At 39.5% G+C, this 13056-nt stretch overlaps 1 non-coding gene across 1 annotated transcript; it reads left to right on the top strand.

Annotated features, from left to right (window-relative positions):
- The first annotated feature begins 1857 nt into the window (after nt 1-1857).
- On the top strand, nt 1858-1965 carry LOC112753696 (small nucleolar RNA R71). Its single transcript, XR_003178069.1, has one exon. It is a non-coding gene; the product is annotated as a small nucleolar RNA R71 (small nucleolar RNA).
- Nucleotides 1966-13056: the final 11091 nt, after the last annotated feature.

Genomic DNA, 13056 nt, shown 5'->3' with positions numbered 1-13056 from the left:
TTAAACGCCAGTAACTGTCTCCTCCAGGGTGTTCTATTTTTCATTCTGTTTTTCACTTTGTTTTTGCTTTTTCAATTATTTTTGTGACTTCACATGATCATCAACCTACAGAAAACATAAAATAACAAAAGAAAATAGAAATTTAACATAGATAAGTAAAAATTGGGTTGCCTCCCAACAAGCGCTTCTTTACTGTCAATAGCTTGACAGTGGCTCTCATGGAGCCTCACAGATGTTCAGAGCAATGTTGGAACCTCCCAACACCAAACTTAGAGTTTGATTGTGGGGGCTCTTTTTGACTCTGTATTGAGAGAAGCTCTTCGTGCTTCCCCCCATGGTGACGGAGGGATATCCTTGAGCTTTAAACACAAGGGAGTCTCCATTCACTTGAATGATCAATTCTCCTCTGTCAACATCAATCACAGCTTTTGCTGTGGCTAGGAAGGGTCTACCAAGGATGATGGATTCATCCATACACTTCCCAGTCTCTAGGACTATGAAATCATCAAGGATGTAATGGTTTTTAACCTTCACCAAGACATCCTCTACAAGTCCATAAGCCTGTTTCTTTGAATTGTCTGCCATCTCTAGTGAGATTCTTGCAGCTTGTACCTTAATGATCTCTAGCTTCTCCATTACAGAGAGAGGCATAAGGTTTATGCTTGACCCTAGGTCACACAGAGCCTTCTCAAAGGTTATAGTGCCTATGGTACAAGGGATTGAGAACTTTCCAGGGTCCTGTCTCTTTTGAGGTAATCTCTGCCTAGTCAAGTCATCCAGTTCTTTGATGAGCAATGGAGGTTCATCCTCCCAAGTCTCATTACCAAATAACCTGGCATTTAGCTTCATGATTGCACTAAGGTATTTAGGAACTTGCTCTTCAGTAACATCTTCATCCTCTTTAGAGGAAGAATACTCATCAGAGCTCATGAATGGCAGAAGTAAATTCAATGGAATCTCTATGGTCTCAGTGTGAGCCTCAGATTCCCATGGTTCCTCATCAGGGAACTCCATGGAGGTCAGTGGACGTCTATTGAGGTCTTCCTCAGTGGAGATCACTGCCTCTTCCTCCTCTCCATGTTCGGCCATGTGAGATGTGGTTATGGCCTTGCACTCTCTTTTTGGATTCTCTTCTGTATTGCTAGGGAGAGTGCTAGGAGGGAGTTCAGTAATTTTCTTACTCAGCTGACCCAATTGTGCCTCCAAATTTCTAATGGAGGACCTTGTTTCAGTCATGAAACTTTGAGTGGTTTTGATTAAATCAGAGACAATGGTTGTTAAGTCAGAGGGGTTTTACTTAGAATTCTCTGTCTGTTGCTGAGAAGATGATGGAAAAGGCTTGCTATTGCTAAACCTGTTTCTTCCACCATTGTTGTTGTTGAAACCTTGTTGAGATCTCTGTTGATCCTTCCATGAGAGATTTGGATGATTCCTCCATGAAGGATTATAGGTGTTTCCATAGGATTCTCCCATGTAATTCACCTCTTCCATTGCTGGGTTCTCAGGATCATGAGCTTCTTCTTCAGAGGAAGCTTTCTTAGCACTGCCTGTTGCTGCTTGCATTCCAGACAGACTCTGAGAAATCATATTGACTTGTTGGGTCAATATTTTATTCTGAGCTAATATGGCATTCAGAGTATCAATCTCAAGAACTCCTTTCTTATGAGCTATCCCATTATTCACAGGATTCCTTTCAGAAGTGTACATGAATTGGTTATTTGCAACCATTTCAATGAGTTCTTGAGCTTCTGCAGGCGTCTTCTTCAGATGAAGAGATCCTTCAGCAGAGCTATCCAATGACATCTTGGATAGTTCAGACAAACCATCATAGAAGATTCCTATGATGCTCCATTCTGAAAGCATGTCAGAAGGGCACCTTCTGATCAATTGCTTGTATCTCTCCCAAGCTTCATAGAGGGACTCACCATCCTTCTGTCTAAAGATTTGGACTTCCACTCTAAGCTTACTCAATTTTTGAGGTGGAAAGAACTTTGCCAAGAAGGCATTGACTAGCTTTTCCCAAGAGTTTAGGCTTTCTTTAGGTTGTGAATCCAACCATGTTCTAGCTCTGTCTGTTACAGCAAAAGGAAAGAGCATAAGGATGTAGACTTCAGGGTCAACCCCATTGGTCTTGACAGTGTCACAGATTTGCAAGAACTCAACTAAGAACTGATGAGGATCTTCCAATGGAAGTCCATGAAACTTGCAATTCTGTTGCATTAGAGAAACTAATTGAGGCTTAAGCTCAAAGTTGTTTGCTCCAATGGCAGGGATAGAGATGCTTCTCCCATAGAAATCAGGAGTAGGTGCAGTAAAGTCACCAAGCATCTTCCTTGCATTGTTGGTATTGTTGTTTTCGGCTGCCATGGTTTCTTCTTCTTTGAAGAGCTCTGTTAGGCCCTCTAAAGAGAATTGTTCTTTAGCTTCTCTTAGCTTTCTCTTCAAGGTCCTTTCAGGTTTAGGATCAGCTTGAATAAGTATGCATTTATCTTTGTTCCTGCTCATATGAAAGAGAAGAGAACAAGAAGGTAGGGAATCCTCTATGTCACAGTATAGAGATTCCTTGAGGTGTCAGAGGAAAAGAAGAATAGAAGGAGGAGGTGGAGAAGAGGGGATTCGAACTTATCAAGAGGGATAAAGTTCGAATTGCACCTTGATGAGGAGTCTTAGTCCCTTAAATAGAAGGATGTGAAAAAAGGGGAAGAATTTTCGAAAATTAAAGTAAAAGATTTTGAAATAATTAAAAGAAATTATGATTTTTAAATAAAAACTAATAAAAACATAATAAAAACTAACTAAAATATACTAAAAACATACTAAAAACAATGCCAAAAAGTGTATAAATTATCCGTTCATCAGGCAGCTATGGCAAATCATATATCATTGCGAAGCCCCGGATGTTAGCTTTCCAACGCAACTAGAACCAGCTCATTTGGATCTCTGTAGCTCAAGTTATGGTCGATTTATTACGAAGAGGTTAGGCTGGACAGCTTTAGCAGTTCCTTCAGTTTCTTGTATTCCTTCCACTTTTGCATGCTTCCTTTCCATCCTCTAAGCCATTCCTGCCCTATAAACCCTGAAATCACTTAACACATATATCAAGGTATCGAATGGTAATAAGAGAGGATTAAAATTAGCAATTTAAAGGCCCAGGAAACATGTTTTCAATCATAGCACAAGATTAGGAAGGAAAATGTATAACCATGCAATTATTATGAATAAGTGTGTGGTGCACGAAATTGTGATCATCAATGGTGCCAACAACTTGGTACGCACAATTGTAATCTCAACTCTTTATCACAACTCCGCACAACTAACCAGCAAGTGCACTGGGTCGTCCAAGTAATAAACCTTACGTGAGTAAGGGTCGATCCCACGGAGACTGTCGGCTTGAAGCAAGCTATGGTCATCTTGTAAATCTCAGTCAGGCGGATTCAAATGGTTATGGAGAATTGATAATTAAAAGATGAATAAACTATAAAATAAGATAGAGATACTTATGTAATTCATTGGTGAGAATTTCAGATAAGCGTATGAAGATGCTTTGTTCCTCCTAAACTTCTGCTTTCCTATTGCCTTCTTCCAATCATTCATACTCCTTTCCATGGCAAGCTTATGTTGGGTTTCACCGTTGTCAATGGCTACCTCCCGTCCTCTCAGTGAAAATGGTCCAAATGTGCTGTCACCGCACGGCTAATCAGCTGTTGGTTCTCGATAATGTTGGAATAGGATCCATTGATCCTTTTGCGTCTGTCACTACACCCAACACTCGCGAGTTTGAAGCTCGTCATAGTCATTCCTTCCCAGATCCTACTCAGAATACCACAGACAAAGCTTAGACTTTCCGGATCTTAAGAATGCTGCCAATTGATTCTAGCCTATACCATGAAGACTCTGATCTCACAGAATGGAAGGCTCGGTTATCAGGCGAGGCAACCATGCGTCATGAACTAGGAGGCTAAGAGATATGCACTCAAGCTATTGCAAGTAGAACGGAAGTGGTTTTCAGGCACATGTTCATAGGTGAGAATGATGATGAGTGTCATGGATCATCACCTTCTTCAGGTTGAAGAACGAGTGTATATCTTAGAGAAGAAATAGGCTTGAGTTGAATAGAAAAACAATAGTACTTTGCATTAATTCATGAAGAACAGCAGAGCTCTACACCTTAATCTATGGTGTATAGAAACTCCACCATTGAAAATACAAAAGTGATAATGGTGTTCATTGGCTTCGGCCCCCAGAGGGGGAACCAGAAGAACCAAGATAAGATGAAAATACAATAGTAAAAGGTCTTATTTATAGATAATTAGTAGCCTAGGGTTACAGAAATAAGTAATTAATGCAGAAATCTTCTTCCGAGCCCACTTGGTGTGTGTTTGGGCTGAGCGTTGAAGTTTTCATGTGTAGAGGCTTCTCTTGGAGTTAAACGCCAGCTTTTGTGCCAGTTTGGGCATTTAACTCCAGCTTTTATGCCAGTTCTGGTGTTTTGATGCCAGAATTTTTATGCTGACTTGGAAAGCCGGTTTGGGCCATCAAATCTCAGGCAAAGTATGGACTATTATATATTGCTGGAAAGCCCAGAATGTCTACTTTCCAACACAATTGAGAGCGTGCTAATTGGGATTTTGTAGCTCCAGAAAATCTACTTCGAATGCAGGGAGGTCAGAATCCAACAGCATCTGCAGTCCTTTTTCAGCCTCTGAATAAGATTTTTGCTCAAGTCCCTCAATTTCAGCCAGAAAATACCTGAAATCACAGAAAAACACACAAACTCATAGTAAAGTCCAGAAATATGATTTTTATTTAAAAACTAATAAAAATATAATAAAAACTAACTAAAACATACTAAAAACTACCTAAAAATAGTGCCAAAAAGCGTATAAATTATCCGCTCATCAGTGTGCAAAGACTTGATAAAAACCATTCAATTGAGTACAAGATAAACCATAAAATAGTGGTTTATCACCCGACCTCTATGAGGTCGGGTAGGTAGATGAAGCCACCTTTTTTGGGTGGGCCTGGCTTTATGTTTTTGGGCTAGGGTATGAATAGTGCCCCTACTTGAGTCTGAGCTTTTATAAGGCCGGGCTCGATCATTTGTGTCTTTAGTTTCCCTCGTCGGGTATACCACCTTCGAGAGGTCGGGTACTCGATGTGTTTCAAAAATTTTTGAAATGTTGTGCCGCTTAATGACACGGCGTGTGTTACGTTACGGTTTCTTTAGGATCCGTGCGCGTCATCAATGAGGAGTGCAAAAAGTCTCTTTTTCCTCTTGTGTGTTGGATCAACTGGGAAATTGGGACCATTACATGCCATTAGTGGAGTTTTCGTACAACAACAACTTTCATACAAGCATTAGTATGGCTCCGTATAAGGATTTGTATGGATAGAAGTGCCAGTTTCCACTATATTGGTATGAATCCAGTGAAACAATTGTGTTGGAACTGGAGTTAGTAGCGAACACCACTAAGAAGATCAAGCAAATTCAAGCTCGAATCCTAACTATGCAGAGCCGACAGAAGAGTTATACAGATCAGAGGAGAAAACCGTTAGAATTTGAAGAAGGTGAAAACATATTTTAGAAAGTTACTCCAACAACTGGAATTGGTAGAGTGATGGAGGAAAATTGTCGATAAAGAATTTCTCAAAAAATTCTCATTGCAAGTATAGTTCTAAACTGAAAATTAATACTCAGTCAACGTCTAATTAGGTTGTCACAAGTACAAACCTCAATAAAAATAAACCGAAGTATTCAAACCTCGGGTCGTCTCTCAAGGAATTGCAGGGAAATGTAGTTTATTATTGGCTATGAGGTATATTTTGGGGTTTTGTAATAAGAAACACGAAAGTAAAATGACAAAAAAATAAACTAATAACTAAGAAAGCTCTTAGCAAGGAAAGAGAATTAGAAGTCCTATCCTGATTATCGTTGTCAATTGTCATGGTAAATGTAAATTGCCTTCACTTAGTTAACCTCTAACCAATGAAGAAAAGTCAAGTGTGTGCAATCAACTTGAGTTCATAAGTCCTAGTCAACTCGTAGTGAGAGACTAGATTTAGTGAAGTTCAAACTAACCGGCAATCTTCAATTACCAATCAACAAAAGAGTCTTGATAACTCAAGAGTCTCAAATCATCAACCCAAGCTAAGAACACAAAAATCTAATTCAAAATCCAACCAAGCATTTTATCAAACACTTGGAAGACATAAAATAAAAACATAGAAAATTAATAAAAGATAGTAAAATCTACGACTAACAAATGCAAGAAAACAATAACACACATTAAAGAAAGCATTAATAACATGAAAATATAAATTGCATTAATAAAGATCAAGAGTAGCAAGAGTGCATAACATAAAGGCAACAAAGTGAAAGAAATCAACAAGAGAAGATAACGAAGGTACTAGAACAATAAAAGGTAGAAAAGAAACTAAATTAAAGCAAGATGGAAATCTGAATTTGAGAAGAAATAAAACTAAAAGAAACCCTAAAACGTAGAGAGATTAGAGAGTCTCTCTCTCTAGAACTCTACATGTAAAACCTAGTGTGTGTATGAATGAAAAGTGAATGATGGATGATAAACCCCAAATTTGTGGTTTATCTTGTGTAGAATTTTGGGCGTTTTATCAATATTTTTCATATTTATTCATATAAATTGCATCTTTTTGTGTTTCCTTCCTAATTTTGCTTCGTAGTTTAAAACATGCTTCTTTAACCATAAAAACACCAATTTTTAATCCTTTTCTATTACTATTCGATGTTGTGATGTGTTTGTTAAGTGGATTCAGGATCTATAGGGCAAGAATGGCCTAGAAGGTGGAAACCACAAGTGGGAGGGACATGAAGAATGAAGCTTTGGAGAATTGGTGGCGACGCGCACGCGTGGATGCATGTAGCTAGGACTGGCGCGCAAAAGCTGGCACACTCACGTGGTGATGTGAAATCCCAACGACGCGTACGCATGACCGACGCGTATGCGTGGCCTGAGGAGTTCATATGACGTGCACGCGTGACGCTCAGCACATGACATCATTAATGAAATCATGACTGGCGATTTCTGAGAGGCTCTAGGCCCAATCTGAGCTCAATTCTGCATGGAAAAGACCCAAAGAACCAAGGGAAAAGGGGGGATCCACTCATTCACAGCATACACATAATTTTAGCTAGTTTTAGGTTCTTATTTTCTAGAGAGAGAAACTCTTACTTCTCTCTAGATTTAGTTTGTTTTGATCTTCCTTTGTTGAATTTATGAATTGGGTCTTGTTAATTCTAGTTTCAATTACTTAATTTGAGTTCTCTAGTTATAATTTTGTTTAGATCTTGTGTTAAATTTGTGTTTTCTTGTCATTTTCCCCTTTTCTTCTCATCTTGTGAAGTTTGTTGATTTTGAATTTCCATTAGTGCATTGATGCTTTCTATGATTGATAGTGTTATTTGAGTTGTTTTCTATTGATAATTGTTAGTGGGTACTTGTGATTTTCAATTAATTTTGCAATTTAAACATGTCTTTAGTTAATGCATACCATGTGTTTGATGAAATGTTTCCTTTGATTATGGCGTAGTTTTTTTTACTCTTGGCCTAGTGATGAGTGGATATTTTATACACCTTTTGGCATCATTTTCATCTAGTTTTAGTATGTTTTGTTTAGTTTTTATTTAGTTTTTATAGGTTTTAGTGTTAAATTTATATTTTTAGATTCTACTATGAGTTTTTGTATTTTTGTGCAATTTCGAGTATTTTTTGGCTAAAATTGAGGAGTTGGAGCAAAAGTCTGATTTAGAGATAGAGAAAACACTGCAGATGCTGTCCGGATCTGACCTCCTTGCACTCGGAAGAGCTTTTATGGAGCTACTGAAGTCCAAATGGAGCGTTCTTAATGGCTATAGAAATTTGACTTTCAGAGCTTTCCAGCAATGTATAATAGTCCATACTTTGTTTCATATTAGAAGGCCCAAAACTAGCGTCCAACACTAACTTCCTGCCCCCTTCCAGGCGTCCAGCGGCCACAAAGCAGAGACAGCATCCAAACATTCAGAGAGGACCTCCTAGCCAGTGTTCAATGCCCTAGAAGCCTCATAGCACGTGGATCTCATCAAAACTCATCCCAAACACTTACCAAGTGGGCCGCAGAAGTGGACTTTAGCATTAGAAAGACTATTTTACCCTTACTAGTCATTAGTTAGTATTTAAGGATTAGATTTATGTAATTCGTACACCTTCAGCCACTTTACACATTTTTACTATTGTATTTTCTTTCAGTAAGAGTTTCTAAACCTCCTAGGTTGAGGGGAGGAGCCCTGCTGAGTCCTATGAATTAATAAAAGTATTACTATTTCTCTTCGATCCGTGTTTGATTAATTTTAAGATATATATTCGTTCTTCAACATGGTGAATAGGATGATCAGTGACAATTAGCTCTGTTCATCATACTAAGACAAACGTGCCTGACAAACACCCGTGTCTACTTGGGTTCATGTGAATACTTCAGTGGAAAGCATTAAACTGCTAGCTTGATCATACATCTCTCAGACGGCTAATCTAGACTTCATTGGGGACTTCTCGAGACACCAGTTCAGCCGATTTCCGGGGAGATTAGGGTCTCTGTGGTAGAGGCTAGAACCCAAAGATGCAGCATTATCTGATCCGGAAGATCCAACCTTATCTGTGGCGTTTTGAGTAGGATCATTAAGGAGAATGGACTGTACGAGCTTCACCCTCAAGCAGACTAGATCCACACTAACCGTAGGGTTCAGATCCGGAGGAGTATTGATGGCCTCTCAATAAAGGCATTGATCACATACAGCTTGTTATTGAAGAAATTATTCACAAGCAAAGAAGACAGTAATGCCAGAGTTAATTTAGAAAGACAAAGCAACTCTAATCTTTAACCATATTCCTATTTCTGATTCCATTTAATTTACAGAGAATTTTATTAGTTACATGTCAACATAGTTTAGATCTCACAAATCTAACAACTTCTGACTCGCCTGACTAAGACCTGCAAGATAACCATAGCTTGCTTCAAACCACAATCCTCGTGGGATCGACCCTGACTCGCTCAGGTATTACCTGGACGACCTAGTGCACTTGCTAGTACAGTTGTACGAAGGTGTGGAGATTCGTGCACCACCTAGGTTAAGGGAATTGGGTGATCTTGAGTCATTGGGTCTAATTGAATTGGTGATTTGAGAACCCTTAGTGGTCAAATTGATACCCATTGACACTAATCCACTACTAAGCCAATTAGTAGGTAGATTAGGACTTATGAGTTGAATTTGACCAAGCCATTTGACATACTTCACTTGTAGAAGTAGACTTAATGAGCTTGGTTCCTCATAATTATTAAAATATGGTTATTAGACAAGGATGGTGATCCCAATTCCTATGCCTAGCCAAGAGTTCCTTTTAGTATTCATATTTGAAACCCAAAAATCCTAATTACTTGATTCTTGTTATAGTTAGTTTAGTTGTTCACTTAGTCTTAGAATAGAAGTAGCTTTATATGTTATCTTGTTAGAGTGCATTTACTTATACTTTGCTTTAATCACTTTGATTTAATTTCTTGCACTTTAAGATTTCTTGCATGTTAAGCTTTAGTAGTTTAAATTCTTGTTTATGACTCCCAACCCCGGAATTCTAACCAATATTGATGCACATGTTTACCCATTCTCTTGAGGACGACTCGAGACCAATACTCTCGGTTACTTTTTATTGGGGTTGAACTTTGTGACAACCATATCAAAATTTGATCGATAGGATTATATGTTGGTCTATGACTATACTATGACAATGATTTGATTTTCTATTGATGAAAATTCTAGACTGACCATAATTGTACCATCAAATTTTTGGCGCCGTTGTCGGGGAATGGTTGCAACGTGTGCTTTGATATTGGTTATGTGAATATGTGAATATTGTAGATAGTTTGCTTGCTTTCATTAGTTTGTTTTTAGTTTAGATTTCCTTTAATGCCTGAGCTATGACTTCTAAGTTGAATGACTCGGTCTCAATCGAATTCTAGCTTAGCCAAGTTTGATTCCGAGATTGAAAGAACCTTACTACATACTCGGCAAGCTAGATGGAAGCTGGATTACACGGCTAGTGCTTCGGCCTCTCTTAAGGAACCTTCCGAAACACCAGACGGAACCGAGAGTGATATAGAGTCCACATTCAACGAAGGAACTTCCTATTCCACTGTTGGCACTACTAATACATCTTTGTATACTACAAGTGAAAACTGCATGGCGGAGCCACGTAGGATTACCTTGCACGAACAAAGAGCACCGGATCTCATTCTTCAACTGTTGCAAGCTAGGTATCCGAATCTTGATCCTAATTTTGAGCTAAAGAATAGTCTGACTTGCTTCCTAAGTACCACGGATTACCAGGCCAAGATCCCATTAGGCATTTGAGAGACTTTCAAGTAGCTTGTTCTACGGCTCGAAGGCATGGTGTCGATGAGATTGCTATCATGGTTTTTGCTTTCCCCTTCTCTCTTGAGGGGAACGAAAAAAGAATGGTTCTACTTCTAACCTGATGAAGTGGTGACTGAATGGGACCTATTGAGAAGAGAGTTCTTAGATAAGTTCTTTCCTCCAGAGAAGACCGACTACATCCGGAAGGAATTTCCGATATAATGCAAAGAGACCAAGAGACACTCTATGAATATTGGATTCAATTTAAGAGGTGTTGGAATCTTGTCCACATCATAGGTTAGACACTCATTTGCTCATTAGCTATTTCACTGGAGGTCTTTGTGCAGCGGATAAGAGATTGCTCACTACCTCTAGTGGTGGTTCCCTTCCTAAGAACAAGACGGCGGCAGAAGCATAGAGTTTGATCAATGATGTCGCCGAGGCTACCCAACATGTGAGAGTGAGGAACAATTCTCCCAAGAGTGTGGTGCGAGCACCTCCTTCGAAATCGGCTTTGACTAAACTATTTAGAGAAATGACCACTCTCCTCAAGGAGATTCAGCAAGGATAAAAGGCATTTCAATCAATCCAAGCCGTCCAAGCCCCACCTCAAATCCTCCAACTTGAAGGACCTCCTAGAGTATGTGGTTTATGCTCTAGTGCCGCACATTACACCGACCAATGCTATCAAGTCCTAGAGGATTACACTCTTGCGGTAGCCAATAACTACAACAACCGTCCACCCTATCAATCTCAAGGTCAAAACAATTACTCTCATGGTAATAGTTCTAATCAAGGGTGGAGGGACAATGCTCAAGGAAATAACCACAATCAAAGATAGAACCAAGGCAACTCATCTTCTCAATACCACAACAACTACCAATCAGCCAACCAAAACCACCACAATCAACCATACCAACACTCACAACAAAACCAAAACAACCACCCTAGATACCAAGCACCTCACCAAGACAACAATCCAACCAACCTTCTTCTTCTTCCACAAACCAAAATGAAGATGCCTTCTGTTCAATCTACTTCGAACAAGAGAGGCTTCGGGCTATGATAGAGAAAAATGGAGCCAATTGTCCAATATAATCGAAATACTCTCAAGGTTGTCCTTACCTCCTTCCAAAAATACCAACACCAACCAAACCTCAAGCTCTTCTAGCCTTCCATCCCAATCTTTTCCAAACCCAAAGGGCGGTCTCAATGCCATTACTCTACGGTCGGGGACTACATTGGAGAAAATACCTCCTAGGGCCATGGAAGACATCCATGAGGAAGAAGTGGTTGTTGAAGTTCCACATGAGGGAGATGAGGGAGATACAAAGCAAGAGGAAGAAGAAGTGAGCCTTAAGGAGCCAAAGAGGAAGGCCATAATGGATGAATCCATTCCTATTCCATTCCCTTCCATGGTAAAGAAGGCCAAGAAAACTCCGGAGTTTGATCTAAACATGCTTTAGGTATTCAAGAAGGTTGAGGTAACCATTCCACTTCTTGATGCCATTCAACAAATTCCAAAGTATGCTAAGTTTTTAAAGGACTTGTGCACACACAAAGATAGGATTGGTGAGTTGGAAACATTGTCCTTGGGTAGTTCTATTTCCTCATTGATGAAATCCATTCCGGAAAAGTGTAGTGACCCCGGACCATGTTTAGTATCTTGTTGGATTGGTGGAGTTGCCTTTTATGATTGCATGTGTGATTTGGGGGCTTGTGTGAATATCATGCTACTTTCTATATTTTCAAGGTTGAATTTAGCTCCATTGAAAAGGTCGGCCGCGAAATTTGTCTTAGCCGCCAAAAGTGTGATCACCGTAGTAGGGATAGCGAAAGATGTGCTTGTGACAATCAAGGATTTAGTGTTTCCGGTTGATTTCTATATCCTTGAAATGCCTTCGACGGATAATGGAAGTTCTTCCTCCATTTTTCTTGGTAGACCTTTCTTGAAGACCTCTAAATTTAAATTGGATGCCTTTACCAGCACATACTCTTTTGAGGTAGGTGATAAGACCATCAAGTTTAACTTGGAAGAAGCCATAGGACATCCACCTGAAGAGCATTCCATCCTCCGATGTGATGTAATTGATGAGGTAGTGGCGGAGATATAAAGAGAAGACTACAATTGGTTGTACTATTCTGTTATTGAAGAGAAGGATAAACAAGAGAAAGCTAACGAGGATGAGCTTCATGATCATGGTGAGAAAGAACCTCAACTTGAAGTGAAACCCAAATTGAAGCCTCTACCTTCTCACTTGAAATATGCATTCCTTGAGGACAACCAAAAGTTTCTGGTAATCATTGCTAGTGAGCTCTCTAGCCAAGAAGAAGAGAAGCTCCCAGTGGTCCTAAGGGAGTACAAGAAAACAATCTATTGGAGCTTGGACAACATTGTGAGGATTGACCCACGTATGTGTATGCATCGCATCTTCCTCCAAGAGGAAGTTAAGCCGGTGAGACAACCCCAAAGAACGCTCAACCCCACCATTTTTGATGTGGTGAAAAAGGAAGTCACAAGGTTGCTTGATGTGGGTATTATTTATCCGATTTTCGATAGTGAGTGGGTAAGCCCAGTTCAAGTTATTCCAAAGAAATCAGGAATCACTACCATTAAGAAGGAAGATGGTGAAATG

The sequence above is a fragment of the Arachis hypogaea genome, chromosome 15 (assembly GCF_003086295.3).
Source record: "Arachis hypogaea cultivar Tifrunner chromosome 15, arahy.Tifrunner.gnm2.J5K5, whole genome shotgun sequence".
Classification (NCBI taxonomy): domain Eukaryota; kingdom Viridiplantae; phylum Streptophyta; class Magnoliopsida; order Fabales; family Fabaceae; genus Arachis; species Arachis hypogaea.
Note: the sequence above shows the minus strand (reverse complement) of the source record. Positions and strands in the feature narration are given on the sequence as shown.